Raw genomic sequence first — 17,244 nt, forward strand, 5'->3', positions numbered from 1 at the left:
GTAACTTAAATTATTACATTATTAGTTATTGCATTCAATACCATATAATATAGTTTAACTTTTATTATTTGTGATTTAAAATTAAAAATATGTATAAACCTTTATAAAATAGATGCAAAGATTTATCTTATATTATAGTATCATGTTTTATACTGGTTATATTATACAATCTACATATTAGTATATTATTATTATAGATATTTGGTATATTATTTCAAACACTTTTTAATCAGTTAACTTTAATTATATGATTTAAAAATAAATATAAATTCTCTAAACTTATTAAATTTAATAACATATATTAATTTAAAAATTATTTTTCGTTTAATGTGTATTATTATGAATTACAGCATACAGTCACGTGTTAAATTGTATAGTCTGCGTCATCGACGTAATTATGTTAGGTATTGTTATATTTTTTAAATAATCAATATATTTTAATGAATTCAAATTACTGTTTTATTAATATTTCATTTATTAAAAATTAAATAATATACACGTATTTGAAATATCAGGTAAATAGTTTACTATTAAAGTGTGTTTGCTTTTACAATACAAACCACGCGGCAACATTTTAACTGCTGTGTTGGTAACAACTAGAGAGTATCCTTCATGTGCAAAAAACTGGTTTTATTTTCTCTATTCTCTTTTTTTTTTCGTCCGCACTAAGCGCATAATGTATTGTAGTATAATGCACGCCTGCACACATAATTTTATACGACAGTCGAGACGACAGTGTTGTACACCGGTACCCGAGTCGGTCAAATCCATTGGGTTTAGTATCGTGTATCCGTGTGTTAGAATTGAATAAAATAATGACGATGACAGCAGTGAACACAAAACAAACCCTTCACTGGCAGTCTTTCAACCCTCATCTCAACGACCCTATATTCGGAGATGGTATAATTTTTTCTTTAACAGCTGACTGCCGTAAAAGAATAATGAAAATGACGCAATATCGAAATCACGTGATATCGTTTACCTAACTTTTAATTTTACCATTTATTTTCATAACTATACTTCTGTTTAACTATTATAGTAAATATATTATGTGTAGGTATCGTATTTTTATCATTATATCACTTAAGCGTGAGATTTAATGTTCAGTGAATTAATTTAATTTATTATTTAGTATTATTTAGCAAACTTTGCCAGTTTGCCTACAATCTGCATAGGAATATGAAGTCATAATATACGCACATCATACATAAAAATGTGGTTAATGGTTATTATCGGCAATGAGTTCGAAGCTAAACATCGTACGATAATAATAATAATAATATTATTATTTTATTTCCGGAAGTAGCGGGGAAAATAATAAAATACAAACGTTATCAAAGAAAAAAAACTATAATTAAAAATTAATTAAATTATGGAATAAACGCAATAAATAAATATTGAATAGTATTATGTATTTCTTATCGACATATGTAACGAAATCGTCGATATCTGCATGACTGCTAACTGTTTTAATTTATTTTAATCATTAAAGATAATAATGGTACCTATTTTAAAAGTGGTAACTATCTGAAATAACAGTCTGTGTAGTATTTAAAAATAAATTCTGTCTTAAAAACCACCTTTAGCGAAATGTACGATAATATTATTACTTATTACTTATTTGATAGGTTATAGGTTTTGCTGTTTTGCATTAACAATGACTATGTATAATTAATGTTACATATTATAATAATTATTTTAATATTAATTGTTTTTGTAATAATGTGTTACAAATATATAAAATCAAAATAAATTTGAAACTTTACTGGGGTTTTTATAATAAACAGATAAGTCCAAAATTCAATGATTCTCATCATTCATATAATTTAAATATAGTTACAATTTTATTATGTGTTCGTATTTAATATATTCTTTATCTTTAAAAACGAATATTTAAAATAGCGTAATATTGTCGAGAATATTAAAAAAAAAAATCATATTCTTCATATTTATAATATGAATTAAACATTTTAAAAAACTACCCTACTTGTATTTTGATTTTAATTTTCTTTCAATTGAAATTTTAAGCATCGAAACATATAATGATTTATAGTAATAATGTGTTTAAGGAAGTACAAACAATCAAAGTTTAATATAATTTATTAATAATTGTATATTGTTTATCTTGAAGTATTTCATTGTGGTCATTAATTGTTTTCTGGACTTAATGAAAGTTGGTATTTTTATTATTAGGGGTGATAAAAGTTTTAGTGTGAACTCTTAATTATTTGGTGAAAACTTTTCCAAATTATATCCGTTATTTATTTGTAAAATACCTATGTAGTATTTAAATGTATTAAAGATATTATATGTATCTATACTATATGTATTTATGTTCGCCTTAAATATGCATTATATTAATTTCATGATGATTTTTTATAATTTATTATTTCATAGACACAAAATAATAAATAAAAATAATATGTTGTTCATTTTGGCTCTAGTAATAATATATTTCTTAGTGCCTACTACCTACTTATTTGACCTTTATGACTTTATACAAATACGAGTTTCTACTTATAACACCAAAATAAAATTTAAATTAATAGTTTGCTTATACATCATTTTTTTAGGTTCATGTCCAACACATTTATACACTTAGAATAATTTTGAATTGTTTATATTTATTAAAGATTTACATAATATATTTCTACATTATATAATATGCAACAGTCAATAATTCGTAATACTTTATTCTTTCTAAGATAATTATAATTTATTACAAAGAAAGAAAAATAATTTAAGACATTAATTATTAGTTTGTTAAATTAATTATTTAAAGAATATTTTTTGAATTCATTCTCTTATTTATAGAATATTTATTTTGCCGAGTTCTAATGAATAAATACATTTTTACCAATATAATATGCTACATTAAAATTGGGCTTTGATTTATCTTTTTAGGTAAAATTAAAAAATTAAGTACCTATATAATCATATTTGTAAAATAGTTGAATAAAAAATAAAAAATAAAAAATACTAAAACTAACATTTTTGTATTCTTTTCAAAATGTATGTGTTTTTTTATTTAAATATGTCAATTATTTATTTTGAAATTCTTATAGGCTGTTAAAAAATGTACATATTTTTCATGATAGTATAATCTATTCTGAGATAGTATTATATTATGATATTAGAAATAACTAAATAAATTGATTTTAGATTTTGAGCAGAGATGAATGTATTTATTTTACTATGATGTGTGGCTTTTCTTTTATTGTGTATACACGATATAAAGTTTAAAAAAAGGCTTCGATCTTCAACTTTGTAGGTGGTTTCTTATTGCATATTTAATCTAGTTGGTAATTTTGAAAGGGTTAATTGAGAATTTTTAGCATTTTTTAATAATCGGGAAAAACAAAAAAAAACTAAGGTAAAGCTGGAATTTTGAGGTACATGAAATTAGTTTTTGGTAAAATCAATTTTATTTTTTGATGTATTTTAAAAACGAATAATTGTAGTTACTTTAAATTTTAAAAATATTTTGATCCTTTAGTAGTATAGAATTTTTAGGTTTGAGACATTTTTTTTATAAATATTGATAGCAAAACTTTTGTTTGGTTAAAAACTTTGAAATTTTAATATAACGTTCCTCTTAAGGTTTAATATATTACCTTATTTGAAAATGTTTCTAAGAACACATAATAGTAAATTATAATTATATTTATAATAGAGTACTTATAATAATTATTAAGTATATTAAATTAAAGCAGATAAATTATATGTATTACGTATCAGGATATATACGTGTATATTGTAAACCAAATATATTTTGTAAATATCTGCCTAATTGGGTAAACATAAAATTTTCATTTCTTTTTAATTGCACGGGTATGTTTTGTGTTGTAGGTACGTCGGCATTCTACGTATATTTAATTATGAAAATAAAATAAATAATGATGATTACAAATAAAAATATGCAATGTATATGTACGCGTTTACTTTACTTTTCTTACTTTTCTATCGACGATTGACATTAGATTAAATTAAGAACTGTCTAGGTACCCCTACTACCCCTATAGGTATTAGGTGTAGGTGAACGTCATCAGTTGACCTTAAAACTTACACTACTATATTCTCACACAATCACAATACGCAGATCATTAACATACCTTAGGAATTTTGTTTTGTGTCCTGTCCATTTCTTAAACAAACGCCATATGTTTAGAAATGAGTAATTATATTTTACGGAAACTGTATAATATTATATATTATAAAGTTAAGACATAGTCTAGTATACTCATATACTATAGTAATATATTGCAGGAAAAAAACTTGAGCGCAACAACGAATGTTAACTGATTTGAAACTGGTTCTTAAGGTATTAACTTGCATTTTTGGATAGCAAGAGTAATATAAAGTAATGATTTTTATTTCGCCATTTGTTTCGTACTTCATAGATTCTATATAAAGATTTATCTGCCATGTATTTTACTTTTGACTGATAACCAATGATGACACGTGATTAGGTATCATTTTTAATTTAGAATTTTATTTGTTGAATATTTCGAGATTAACGGTTTATTTTGGAAAGTAAAATAAAGAACAATAATTAATCACAATTATAATTTTTGTATTTTTTTTATTTATTATTAATATACAGTATTTATAAATTCTATTAAAATGTATTGTTATAGCATGTATTGTGCATAGGTATGCACTTTTATTTATACATCAAGTATCAATAATTAATCAAAATTGTTCAAATATTGTCAATTTACATAAACTATAGTTATATTTTGTGTTTTTCTAGTACTATAAGATAAAAAGTAGATATCTAAGTAAATATGAGATAATTATGCAATTAAGGTTAGAAAAAATATAATAATACTAGGCATCTACTATCTATATGTTCTATGAATGTTATGTTTTTTTATTTTTAAAGTTTTATTTGATATAAATCATTATTTGACGTATCATATATGATTTATAAGTTAATAATATTTATTTCATTATTATAACTATTAATATGTTATTTATTCATATAATCCGGGATTAAAACGTAAAAAACTAAACCCATTATTGTTGTTGATACGTATATGACATTTATATGATACCAGTATTAGACCACTTAATAAAAAAAGCTTATAATTGAAATCAGTTGAATTAAAAAAATAAATCACTTTAAGAGTTTGTATCACATATGTACTATCATGGTTTATATGATGAATGTTTGTGTATTACTGTACTTGATATATACCTTTTTTTTTATATCTGCAGTGAATTTTATCATTTGTTAGTGATGACTGATGATACATTATATATTTACAAGTGTATCTAAATTGATGAAATAATACACATTATTATGTATAATAAAATATTCTATAAAAACTAATTTTTAATCTATTAAGTGTTTCTTATTAAATATGAAATGATAACATACAAATATTATATTATTTAAAACGAAAACTTTAATTATCATTGACGTTACCACCTACTAATAAATAATACGTAATAGTATAACTATTAACTAATATACTTTAATGATTTGACTTATTAGACAGTAGTCAATACTATTTAGTAGTATTACTGTATTAACTTTATACTATAATATAGTTTAACGTGAAAGGAAATTTATTTAACATTTTCAATATTATATGAAATAATTATTTATAAAGTTATATACGCATATATTGAGAATTTAACATTAGTGTGTTAATATTCTTTTCAGAGTACCTATTAGGGTTATTTAAAAATTGTATAATATTAGTTTTATAGGTTTCAAAAAGTATTAGTGTGAACTGTGAGGTATTATACTTTTGTAACAAACTGTCGACAAAATATAACATTATTATATTATTAATTTATTTTGCTTTATAAAATTATAGCCCTTATATTTCGATTGATGTCACATACTCATACGCTATTTATTTGGTGTATCAATAATTTATTTGGATTTTAGATATAAATAACAATTTGTCAATTTTTAACAATAATTTTAAATTGCGTAAAAAAGATTGAAAAATATTAATAATTTACTCAATGAACTGTGTTTATTCTTTAGATAATATTGTTGTTTAACTTATGTAAATTGTTATAGTGACTGTTTCATAAAAATAGCTTTCATTGCTATAGTTAAGTGCATTATGATTTATGTTTTATTCTTAAATTATTTGCTGAAAAATAAATACGATTGAAACTTTATTTAATAATTTTCAGCACCTCTAAAATGATCCAACATATTTATTATATAATGTTTATTTAGATAAATACATTAATTTATAATTAAATTATTACATTCTTTTTTCATTGATATTTAATTTTATTTAAATCTTTTTTATTATAATTGAAATTAGTGGACTGAACAGAATTTAAGTAATATTAAATATTTTTTAGTTTTATTGATGGGCTTTAGTATTAATTAAGTTTATGAAAACTATAATATACCTACTCGTACATACTCGTGTAAAACTAATTGTAAAATTGATGATTATAATATTTTTTCAAAGTTATTAAATAGTTACTCTTAAATATATAATTTTTACAATTTTAATTTTGTTTAAGCATACATAAAATAGATTTGAAAAAAGGTATTGCTATAAACTTTGTTAAAAAAATATAATTTAACTGACCACAAATGGCAATGCTGTTACCTGTCAATTGGAGTTCCTGACATTAAATAATGATTTAGTTAATAAAGTTTATAAGTAAACATTTATACTCTATGCCTAAAATTGTATGAACAATAATAGTGCAGTATGGATTTTTATTAGAGCATTAAAAACGTGTATGTGTAATTTTATTTTAGTGAGTTGTAATTTATTATGTATATTATATACCATCATAAATAGTTTATTGTTAGTTGTATTAGTATAGTATCTTTATAAGTTCGGAAATTTTAGGTACTACAATTTTATGAAATTTTGAGAATATTTAAATTGCGATTTTTTTCAAAGGGATACTGCTATAATTAATATAAATTCTTTATAGGCAAAACAACGTTTACTAGGCCAACTAATAAGTGATATTTATTCACATATATATATATATATTTCAATTTTGGATTACTAACTTTTAGTACTTAACTAATTTAATAAATAAAAATAATTAATATCATTTTTAAATCATCTATATTATTTTTTTAGTTAATATTTTTTCAAATAATGTTGTTATTCTATATATAATTTTTAGTATATAGCCATATAGATACCATAATATAATATTTCCTCCCATGCAATACCTAAATTTTTCTCTGGTGGAAAATCCTAGTTCCTCCTGGTTCAAAATTACTGGTAATTAAATGGAATTAAAAATATAATCCTAAATATATATATATATTGTATTAGTTATTACTTAACTTAAACAAAGCAAACATAACATAAATTATTAACAAGTAATAACCAATTATACCTATATGTTTTAAGTATAAATTCTCAGAGGAATTTTTAAATGTATTTAGTATTTAAACGATTGCATATAGGAAATCAGTTTTGGAAATCGTCCAACTATGTACAATGTCGCGCAACTATGCCTTTTTTTTTTATTAGTTATCTACGGATGCTATAATGTTTGGTGAGAAAATTATGTTCCGGCAACGTCTTTTAATTAACATTATAGCTACTTTTATGTGTACACCCTACTCATAAGTTGTATAGGTACATAATAGTGTATTATATAGCTGTTGTAATAGATAAAATTAAAATTTTACTCATAACATGTACGGGTATGAAATAAATACGAAAATATTGATGTGATATCGTAATAGAAACGAATAGATGTCTGTGTATAATATTTAATAACTGGCAACGACTAAACAATAATATGTATATGTGGTATATCGTATATTATGTGTATATGTTTACAGTGTATGAATCGTATAAAATATCGCATATACTTACTTACCTGTAAGACCACGTGGCGTTTATGCATGAAAAAATAAATCACTGCGCATAAAATTTCCATCGTCTCCTGGAGTGTATAATATGTTTTATTGTACACCAGTTTGTAAAAAAATTATATGTGGGTGCATCAGACGAAAATCTTTGTTGTGATATGCTTACGTATAAATAAAAAAATCGTTAGTTTTATTTGATTAAATTCGGCCTTTTAACAGCATTGAAATAGTTCCCTTAAACACGTATACAGTAAAAATATTGGGGCCCGTATGTTTTAATTAGGCTACAAAAAGTTATAAAAATAATCAATTTATTAAATTATGAAATACAAATAAAATAATAGTTATTATATTTGTATTTTTGTATATTCTACATTTATTTAAGAATTTTGGTTAAAATGAAAATGTACGCGCGTTAATTCTGTAATTTAGTAGCAATTCGTATTATGAGCTAATGAGTTGATTAGTCATAAATAGAAAACTAAGATAAGATCATACAATAAGTGTTTTTTATTAATTGTGATATTTTATCCACATTATTGGTAATTACCTATTAAATTAAAACTATTCAATGTACTAAATATAAATTCAAAAAATATTATCTTTTCCATTGTTATACGCCACATCATTTATTCACATTTACATATAACAATTATTATGCTGTTTAATTGAAAAATTGTAATACTTTAATTTCTTTTGTTGACACAAAATAATACACATATTATATAAATGTCATTGAACTTTTAAATGTATAATGTACACCAGTTGTTATTTCATAAACAAATCCGATTAGCTTAGCAGATTTCTGGTAAACTATTATTTATCATTTTACCGTAGTAATGCATTAATTTTAACGGCATAATTGTATTAAATGAATTTAACACTACACTAAAACTAAAACGGCAAAAGCGAGCAGAAGATATATTATTTTTTTTAAACGTCACATGTACCTATTCTTGTTGATGTTTTTTTTTTTACAAAATGTAATTTACATATTTGTTGTGTATGTATAATATTAAAACGAATAGGCAATATTATAGGTAGCAATAGTGACATTTACGACAAACATAATATTTCAATATCAATTATTACTTATACTATGAGTTACTGCCTTCAATTGAGTTTTATAATTTAAATGGTAGATATTGTCATTTATTATATACCGAGCTACTAGGAATTATCCCGAAATGACGGTTGCTTAGTCATTACAATTTTTACTATATTCATTAACATGCTATTGTTTTCACACACAGGTACACAATATAATATTATGGTGTACATTTAAATTTAAATTATTTTATTTTATTATTTTGCATATGACAAATCACGTGCTGACATGTATAAGTTAATGAATAACCCGTGTATACGTAAATTATTATTATTATACGCATAAGCAATGTTATCGTGTGTGTAAATCATCGGATGTCCGACAGATTAATCGTCCATAGTTCCGTAGAGATTATCACTTTTTTTAAACGTAATTACTTAAATTATTTTTTTTCGACATTGTGACCCACAGACTTTTAAATAATACAATTTCCATTAAATTCGTAATTTTAAATTTATTTATATATACCTGTCGGCGGACGTGGCGCCTAGTATATTATGTAAAAAATGACCATGCTACAGATACAATTTTCATCATATTCTCATTAAGTCATAATATAGTGAATATATTCAATTAAAACTTCACCGTTGTCCGTTTGTATATGATATTAAGTATTTATATGTTAACGACTTCTATCTTACTCTATAAATACTTTATTTATGTTTTTTTTCTTCGAATTCAATAATTTAAATGCTAATATTTCAATTTAATAGGTTCATTCGGTGACGTTTGGTTTATTCATTCATGTTCATAAAAATATTTTCATACAATTTTGCACGTCAAATTAATCAATTATTTTCATTATTATTTATTAGTTATATAACTTAATAAATATGTATATTAAATGTAATATCTATATACTCGGCATTTAAACATTCTTAGCACTATTCAGTATTCAGTAACAGAAGCACTTCAAACTGTTAAATCATTTTTATACATTTTCGGTTAAGGAGATTTAAAGCGGTGATTTTATGAAACTTAAGAATTTAGATGTTATATTTTTTACGCAACAATTATCTTGTGAAACGATAAGAATTCTGAAAATTAATATGAATTTTTTCATAAAGTTTATTTGATAGAGGTTTTCTCCCTTTTTTGATTTTAGGTTCTTCACGTAGATTTAAATAATATAATAATTTAATATTTAAATAGGACAATTTTTAATTTTTCTTTATCAGTGTAACTTTTTTAATTTAGGGGTGGGAGTATGATAAAATAAAAAATTTAGATAATTAATTTAATAACAAGTGAATTTGGTAAAAAATTTTAAGCTGTTTTCAGAAATTTTATCGCTTCACTAATTTAATCTATACTTTGAAAATATAACACATTTAAAATTCATATGTTGCGCGTGTATTAGAACTTAGAAGGAAGAAAATCATTGTTTTGAATTTCCTTAATGATTGCTCTAGAGTTTAAATGTACGTAATTATTCTCGTATAATACTTTAACTTAATTCAATTGCATTGCCACGCTATAGTCTATAATCTACTACGATGAATATGGAGAGGTTTTTTTTGTTAAATCAGATCATATTTCGTTTAAAATTTCTCATTAGTTTAAAAATCTCTACAAGGACACATTGTATTTATGTTCTTTTTTATTTAATCCACTTTTAACACTTGAAGTATCATAAAACACGGACAAAGTATATGTCTCTACCATGCCATGTTCCTACATTATTAAAAATCCTAAACCTCGTAGTCTGAAAATAATGATAATAACGATGATTAAAATAATAAAAGAAACATTAATGTTTTTCGTCGTATAAACAAAACGATGTTTACGATCAATCGTTATTAGTTATTAGTTATTACCTACCACTGCGGCTGTAGATCAAATTTTCTGTTGCGGTGCGGCAATATTATAGTTTTGTTCTATTCTTGTAAATTTTTCATTAACTGATAATTATAAAAAAATAAAAGTTAACATTTATGTGCGATGTGCGTAAAATGTTTATACTTATAATCTATAATGGTGTTTAAAACATAATATGTAATTTATCATTTCTTTTCGAGGTTTGGAATATTCATTTCATAGAAATAGATCACAGTTATTAAATTATCATTTATACTGAATACTTGAACGTTTATACACCTTGATTAATATATTTTTATGAAGATCAAAATCGGATCATGTGACTTTGTACTTATATTATGTGTATACCTAATATAGGTACTAGTATTATAACTCGTTTGCATATTTGTTATGCATTTTTACGTATTTTATTAATTTTATAATGTTATAATATAATATATGAAGTATGGTCTCAGTATGATTTTTGTGTAAGATCATGTGATTGGAACTTTACTAGGTCCATTGAATTTTAATGAATTCGTTAAAAGCGTATAATAGTATCTATGCAAATATTTATTATATAATTATACGAGTATATATGAAGTCGTCACGTAGTTTATCATTAGGTAGGCACCTACTTATATGACGAATAAAAAAAAGACGGAGACGTCGATATATTGATTTAATATTTATGATAGCAGCCGATTGTACTAGTGTATAATGTATATATTATATATATAGTGTGTGGCACTTGTCTTGATACATTGATTAGGTTAGGTTATTCATTTACTATAATATATATTGACCTTATCCAGCCATTTTAATTGTGATAGTATTTACTATAGTTAAAGACAAAAGTTAATTTCTTATAATAGTCTCAATCTGTCAATTCTGCTTAAATGAACATCACTGATGTCTGTCAATGTATATATGTGCACACTGCACATGTATGTATGCATGTATATATGTATGTATGTATGTATGTATGTATGTATGTATGTATGTATGTATGTATGTATGTATGTATGTATGTATGTATGTATGTATGTATGTATGTATGTATGTATTTATATATGTGTGTATGTGTGTGAGGGGGAGGGGTGTCTTAATATTTTATATTTAAATAAATTTAATAAGTAGAGGAATTAACACACTCTCCAGTCTCCATTGTAGTCATACATTTTCATAATACTACTATAGAATATGAAATAGAATCATATAATAATATATTTTGTAGAAATCTATTGGCATTACTTCTAAATTTTTGCACAAATACAACTGATAAGGTGTATAAATACATTTTAAAATACATATATATATATATATATATTTTATAATAAAAAAAATTATTAAAAATACTCCCAGGTTACATTAATGGTATTACCAGTTATGTTTTATTTATAAATATTAATTGTTTATAATTCATAAGATATAAAAAAGTATTCAATAATAATTTCAAAAGTCAAAACCTCAAATATTTTAAAAACAATTTCTGTATGTGCACTTGTACAACAAATTTTTACCAAACTAGGTATTTTATTAAAGTAAAAAAAAAACAACTTGAGAATTCTTAATCCTGTATATAACATGGATTTCATTTAGTACAATGAAAGCGGTCTTGAGACCGATGTACTGAGAATACATATTATATATATATATATTACGGTAATGGGTATTCATGCAGTATGTAACATACGAGATACTGTCCATTGTATTGTTAACAGGTTTTTGATATTTATTGGTAAACCGTTACTTATGTTTTTACAATACATTTAAGACAATTACAATATAGAAAAAAAAAACAAAAAAAAAACTTTCAATATATCAAGTAACAAAATTGAGTATCTACATTAATCATAGATAGTTGAATGTAGTATATATATATACTATAAATGCCAAAGTGATTAAATGATAATTTTATTTTTAAATTATAAATGTGTTGTATAACCCAATAGTCTTTTGCACAATGCATTTTAAGTGTAAAAGGTGTTTTTTTTAAAATTACAATCATATATTATCAGTTCATTTTGCGATTTTCAGATTATGTATAGTTTAAATATCGCTAAGTAGTATGTTGATGGAAAATTGAATTAATTGTATAATATCTTTTTATGTTTTATCTTTTCTTAAATGATAGTCCATAATAATCTAAGAATTTATTATTGAATCACTTGAACCAATAGTTTCTTATTTACGTTTATTTTAGGTAAAAAGGGAATGTTTTGAAAAATTGTGGTTCACTTCATCTGCTTTATTGATAAAAAATGAATATTGGGTTCTACATTTCCAAGTTTCAATTAAGTACCTACATCAAATATTTTTGAAGAAACTTTAGAGTGTACTAAATTTTTAATTTATAAAACTTATAATTTTCAACACAATTGACAAGAACAATTATTCTTACGATTAAAAAATTGTTAAAAAATGTGCTACTAAAGTTCAGGTACTTCGCAGTATATTAATTATTGGCTCAGTTCCTTTTATACAGAAGCCAAAAATACTTAAGCTGTTATACATTGCTCTACTGACCGAAAATAATAATCAAATCAAAATAAATGTATAAATTAACTTTTTCTGATTTTCTTGTATTTATATAGTTTATTTAGAGCGTACAATGAAATGTTATTTAAATATTGTACTCATTATATTTTTTAAATAATAATGATCTATTACACTTGTCGGTATCACGTTTATTGATTATTTTATATAATATTATAAATCTTTTAATCTTTGTTAAATTATATAATTGATGAGTGATAACACTGATAACACAAACAGAAGCAGTTTTTTAGAAAACCTATTTTCGCTAATCTTTTAAAGTATTTAGAATATTAAAAACTTTAAGATGATATTCATATTAACTATTTTTACCCGGTATTAATAACGTTTATTATTCAACAAATTAAATTAATTGAATTATATACTTCAAAACAATTATCTATGTATTGTTTAGGTATTTGGTATAATTTATGCTCTTATAAATTATAAATCTTTTATTAGTTTTTATAAACAAAGTAATTTACAACATATATTATTAAAAAGATAAGAAGAGCTCCGTAAAATTAAAACGTACTTGGCTTGTAAGATTGAAATTTGTGTAAATGCTGTGTATACAATGTATACTTTACATATTAGTTTAACCTAACCTGCTGCGACAATAGAAAAAATTGACTTACTTTTTTCTAGTAAATTATTTTTGTATATTGAAATCTCAAAAACTTATTAACTATTTTTTCTTTATCACGTTATCTCCTATTTTTTTAAGTACGTTGTAAACAGTATATATAGTTATGTATTATATCACAGCGATTGCATTTTAGAGATTGCCTACGCCATTCATTCAAAATACACGTTTTTTCTGAATACATTATAAGTAAACTGTAGAGGTATATTATTTTTAAAACTATCATGTGTGATGTGTATATTATAATATTATCAATTACTAATAATTGAGTACTGATTAGAAGTTAGTTTGATAGGTGTGTGTTTTTGTTGTTGTCTTATAAGTTATAACTAATACATATTACAAAACTTTTCGCTTTTTAAACTTGTTATGCTTTTAATTTTATTAATCTTGATTGTGTTTAAAATCCACATCGGATCATACTTAACGTAACCTAATTTAGAAACACGGCTTTGAATATTTTAATAGAAACCCTCAAAATTATTAACTTTTCGACAGAATACTTTATCCATGTTGGTCCTATAGTTATTAATTATTATATATATGTGTGTATTATACTAGTTCAACGATCGATATTATATTCACTCTATAGTCTAGAGTGCATATTGAAGCCCCAAAAACCGTATGATATCATATTGAACGTGTAAAAAACATAATACTGTTAAGTCCAAATATATTTTAGATAATTAAATAATATGGTCGAATAAGTCGTGTAACATATTATACTGTAAAGCGCTATTCTATGAAATGCATATTTTTTACTTTAAGACAAGACTTAACCGAGAATAATTGTAAGTATATATTTACTATAACACTGTCTTATACTTGTTTTGAAAATGTAATAAAACCATGGCATATTGATTATTTTCAAAATAAAGTAACTGATTGTAACTTTAAATAGTTAAACTATTTAAATAATATTATTTTATGGACTTGAATACTTATAAAATAGATACTTTGATATATTTTTAGATTCTGTCAATTCTGGAATGTGGTGGGTAAAATAATATTATGATAACACGAATGCTCGAATAACAATTTATCATCGCATGGAATATTTTAATTTTCATAATTTATAAGTGTATTATAGTGTAGGTATTATTTTTATATAATAAGTAGAGACTATATATTCTTTGATAAGCCGCTAAGAGCCTTAAAAACATGATAGAATTACTGTTTACCACTCATATTAAAATAATATCTTTGTTTGTTTTATATTCTAGTTAAATTTGCTGATTCTAGGTTAAAGTTTTATATATTTTTTTATTTTATTGAGTAAGAGGGTTATCACATATCTTATATAATATAAAATATAAACAGTACCATCAACAAATAAATAATTCTAATCGTTGTTTCAGTCTTATATAAAAACTTATAATTTGATTAGGTTATAGCCCGTAGGTTACCCATCACCAGACTTCAATATAGTACAATATGTATTCGTATATATTGTATGTATTTAAAATAAATCATAATAATAAAATTGTCTAGTTATAATATTGTACAACGAAATAATAATATTTCAGTTTAAAAAATATACATTTGACATTAATAAGTATATATTAACTATTATAGGAAGCTTTAATATTTTAAAGATGAAAATATAACATAACAATACATTACCTTTCAACAAACAGTATAAGGAACAAGTAAACTACTTTATAATAAGTGTCAATAAATTAATTTTTTTTTTGATTTAACATATAGATAACGTTGATCTATATGATTGTGTTTACTATAGAATGTAAATTTTTGAAAAAAAACTAAACAAAGCACATGCAAACATATAATTTTCTTATAATTATAATTAATATTTTTTATGATATTGAAACTTAAATAAAGTATCAACTAGTGGAGATACAGATATTTTAAACGGGTAAGGGTAAATTAAATTATAAATAAGAATTTTTTAGTCATTTTCATATGTCTATAATGTATATTAAAAACACAAAGTAGTGGTATTAGGTTGAACACCCAATCCTCTCGCCTACCATCGGTGCATAACTAGTATTAACGAAAATTTTATTAGTGACTAAATTGATGTTTCAATTACGACTAACTGTATATGTGCTTCGTATTAAGCTCGTTATTATAAAATAAATCTGATGTGCAATAGAATCACAATAATTTTTTGAAAATTATTATATACATTTGTAAAGATACCCACTATTAAATAAAGAGTATTATTGTGTGCGTCTTGTATTTACCAGATTTAAAATTAAACAATCATATTATGCTGATGTATTAAAAACAACACTCAGTGTTCATAAGTCAATAATTTCGTATATTGACTATTTTATTGACAAAATGTAAAAAACGACATGTAAATATAAAACCTAATGGCGTATTGGAGAATGAAACTATTTTTCTTTTTTGTGCTTGTAAGTAGTATATAAATATATATTAATTCATAATGTGTCGACCTTTGCTGCTGCAAATAATAAATATTTACATTACTGCGTAGACCACGTGGACCCCACAAGACATGTCACGCACGTGGCCTTTGTTGTATAAATATTATTTTTATCCACATTCGTAATTACCGTGTAGATAATTTTAAAAACATATAGCTAGTCGTGGGATGAAATCTTTAAACAATAATCACATATTATTATTTATATGTATACACACTATATACCTATCTACTAATTTATTTATTATTATGTTGTTGTGTCGATAGCATTTGTACCAATATATTTTATTAAAGTTAACCATAGAACTTATAGTCTGAGTGCTAGATGAGGTATAATACGAATGTATTATTTTTTCTAAAATTATTATTACTATTCTCATTCTTGATTGGGAGGGAGCCATACTGTGATTTTAATATTTTATACACTACAGTTCTGTTATAATTTTTTTAGGTCCCGGCTAAAATGTGAGACGATAAAATAATGGAACGTCGCTCGTGATTGTTGAATTGACGCGTTTCGTTGTGAAGGAGTTGATGATTGCTTATAATGTTCGAAATCTAGGCTCGAAAATAGCGTAGGTCCCTACGTGTGTTATCCGCAAGTTGATGTATCGCACGTGCATTTATCATGTAGAATTCCCTAATTCGCTAATTATAATATTTTATCTCATTGCGTTGTTATAGAATAAAAAAAAATTAATTTATCATTGACAACCGATCGTGTCAACGGCGTAGGCATATTATAATAATGTATAAAACCACAATGTTAACCTAATCACGTGCGTAATATTATACCCTAACTATATACATTGTGGTAGTAATTTTTTATCTCATGCACACTACACAGATAATTACTTGCGAAATGGCCTTGGCGACGACCCACAATTATAGAACGCCTTACTAGTCCT

The 17,244-nt window shown here is 23.7% G+C and overlaps 1 protein-coding gene across 3 annotated transcripts in view; it reads left to right on the top strand.

The window, feature by feature from the left end:
- Positions 1-17,244, top strand: part of LOC132920138 (proton-coupled amino acid transporter-like protein pathetic) — a 31,189-nt gene that overhangs the window by 1,466 nt on the left and 12,479 nt on the right. The window lies entirely within an intron of this gene.

Source organism: Rhopalosiphum padi, chromosome 2 (assembly GCF_020882245.1).
Source record: "Rhopalosiphum padi isolate XX-2018 chromosome 2, ASM2088224v1, whole genome shotgun sequence".
Lineage (NCBI taxonomy): Eukaryota > Metazoa > Arthropoda > Insecta > Hemiptera > Aphididae > Rhopalosiphum > Rhopalosiphum padi.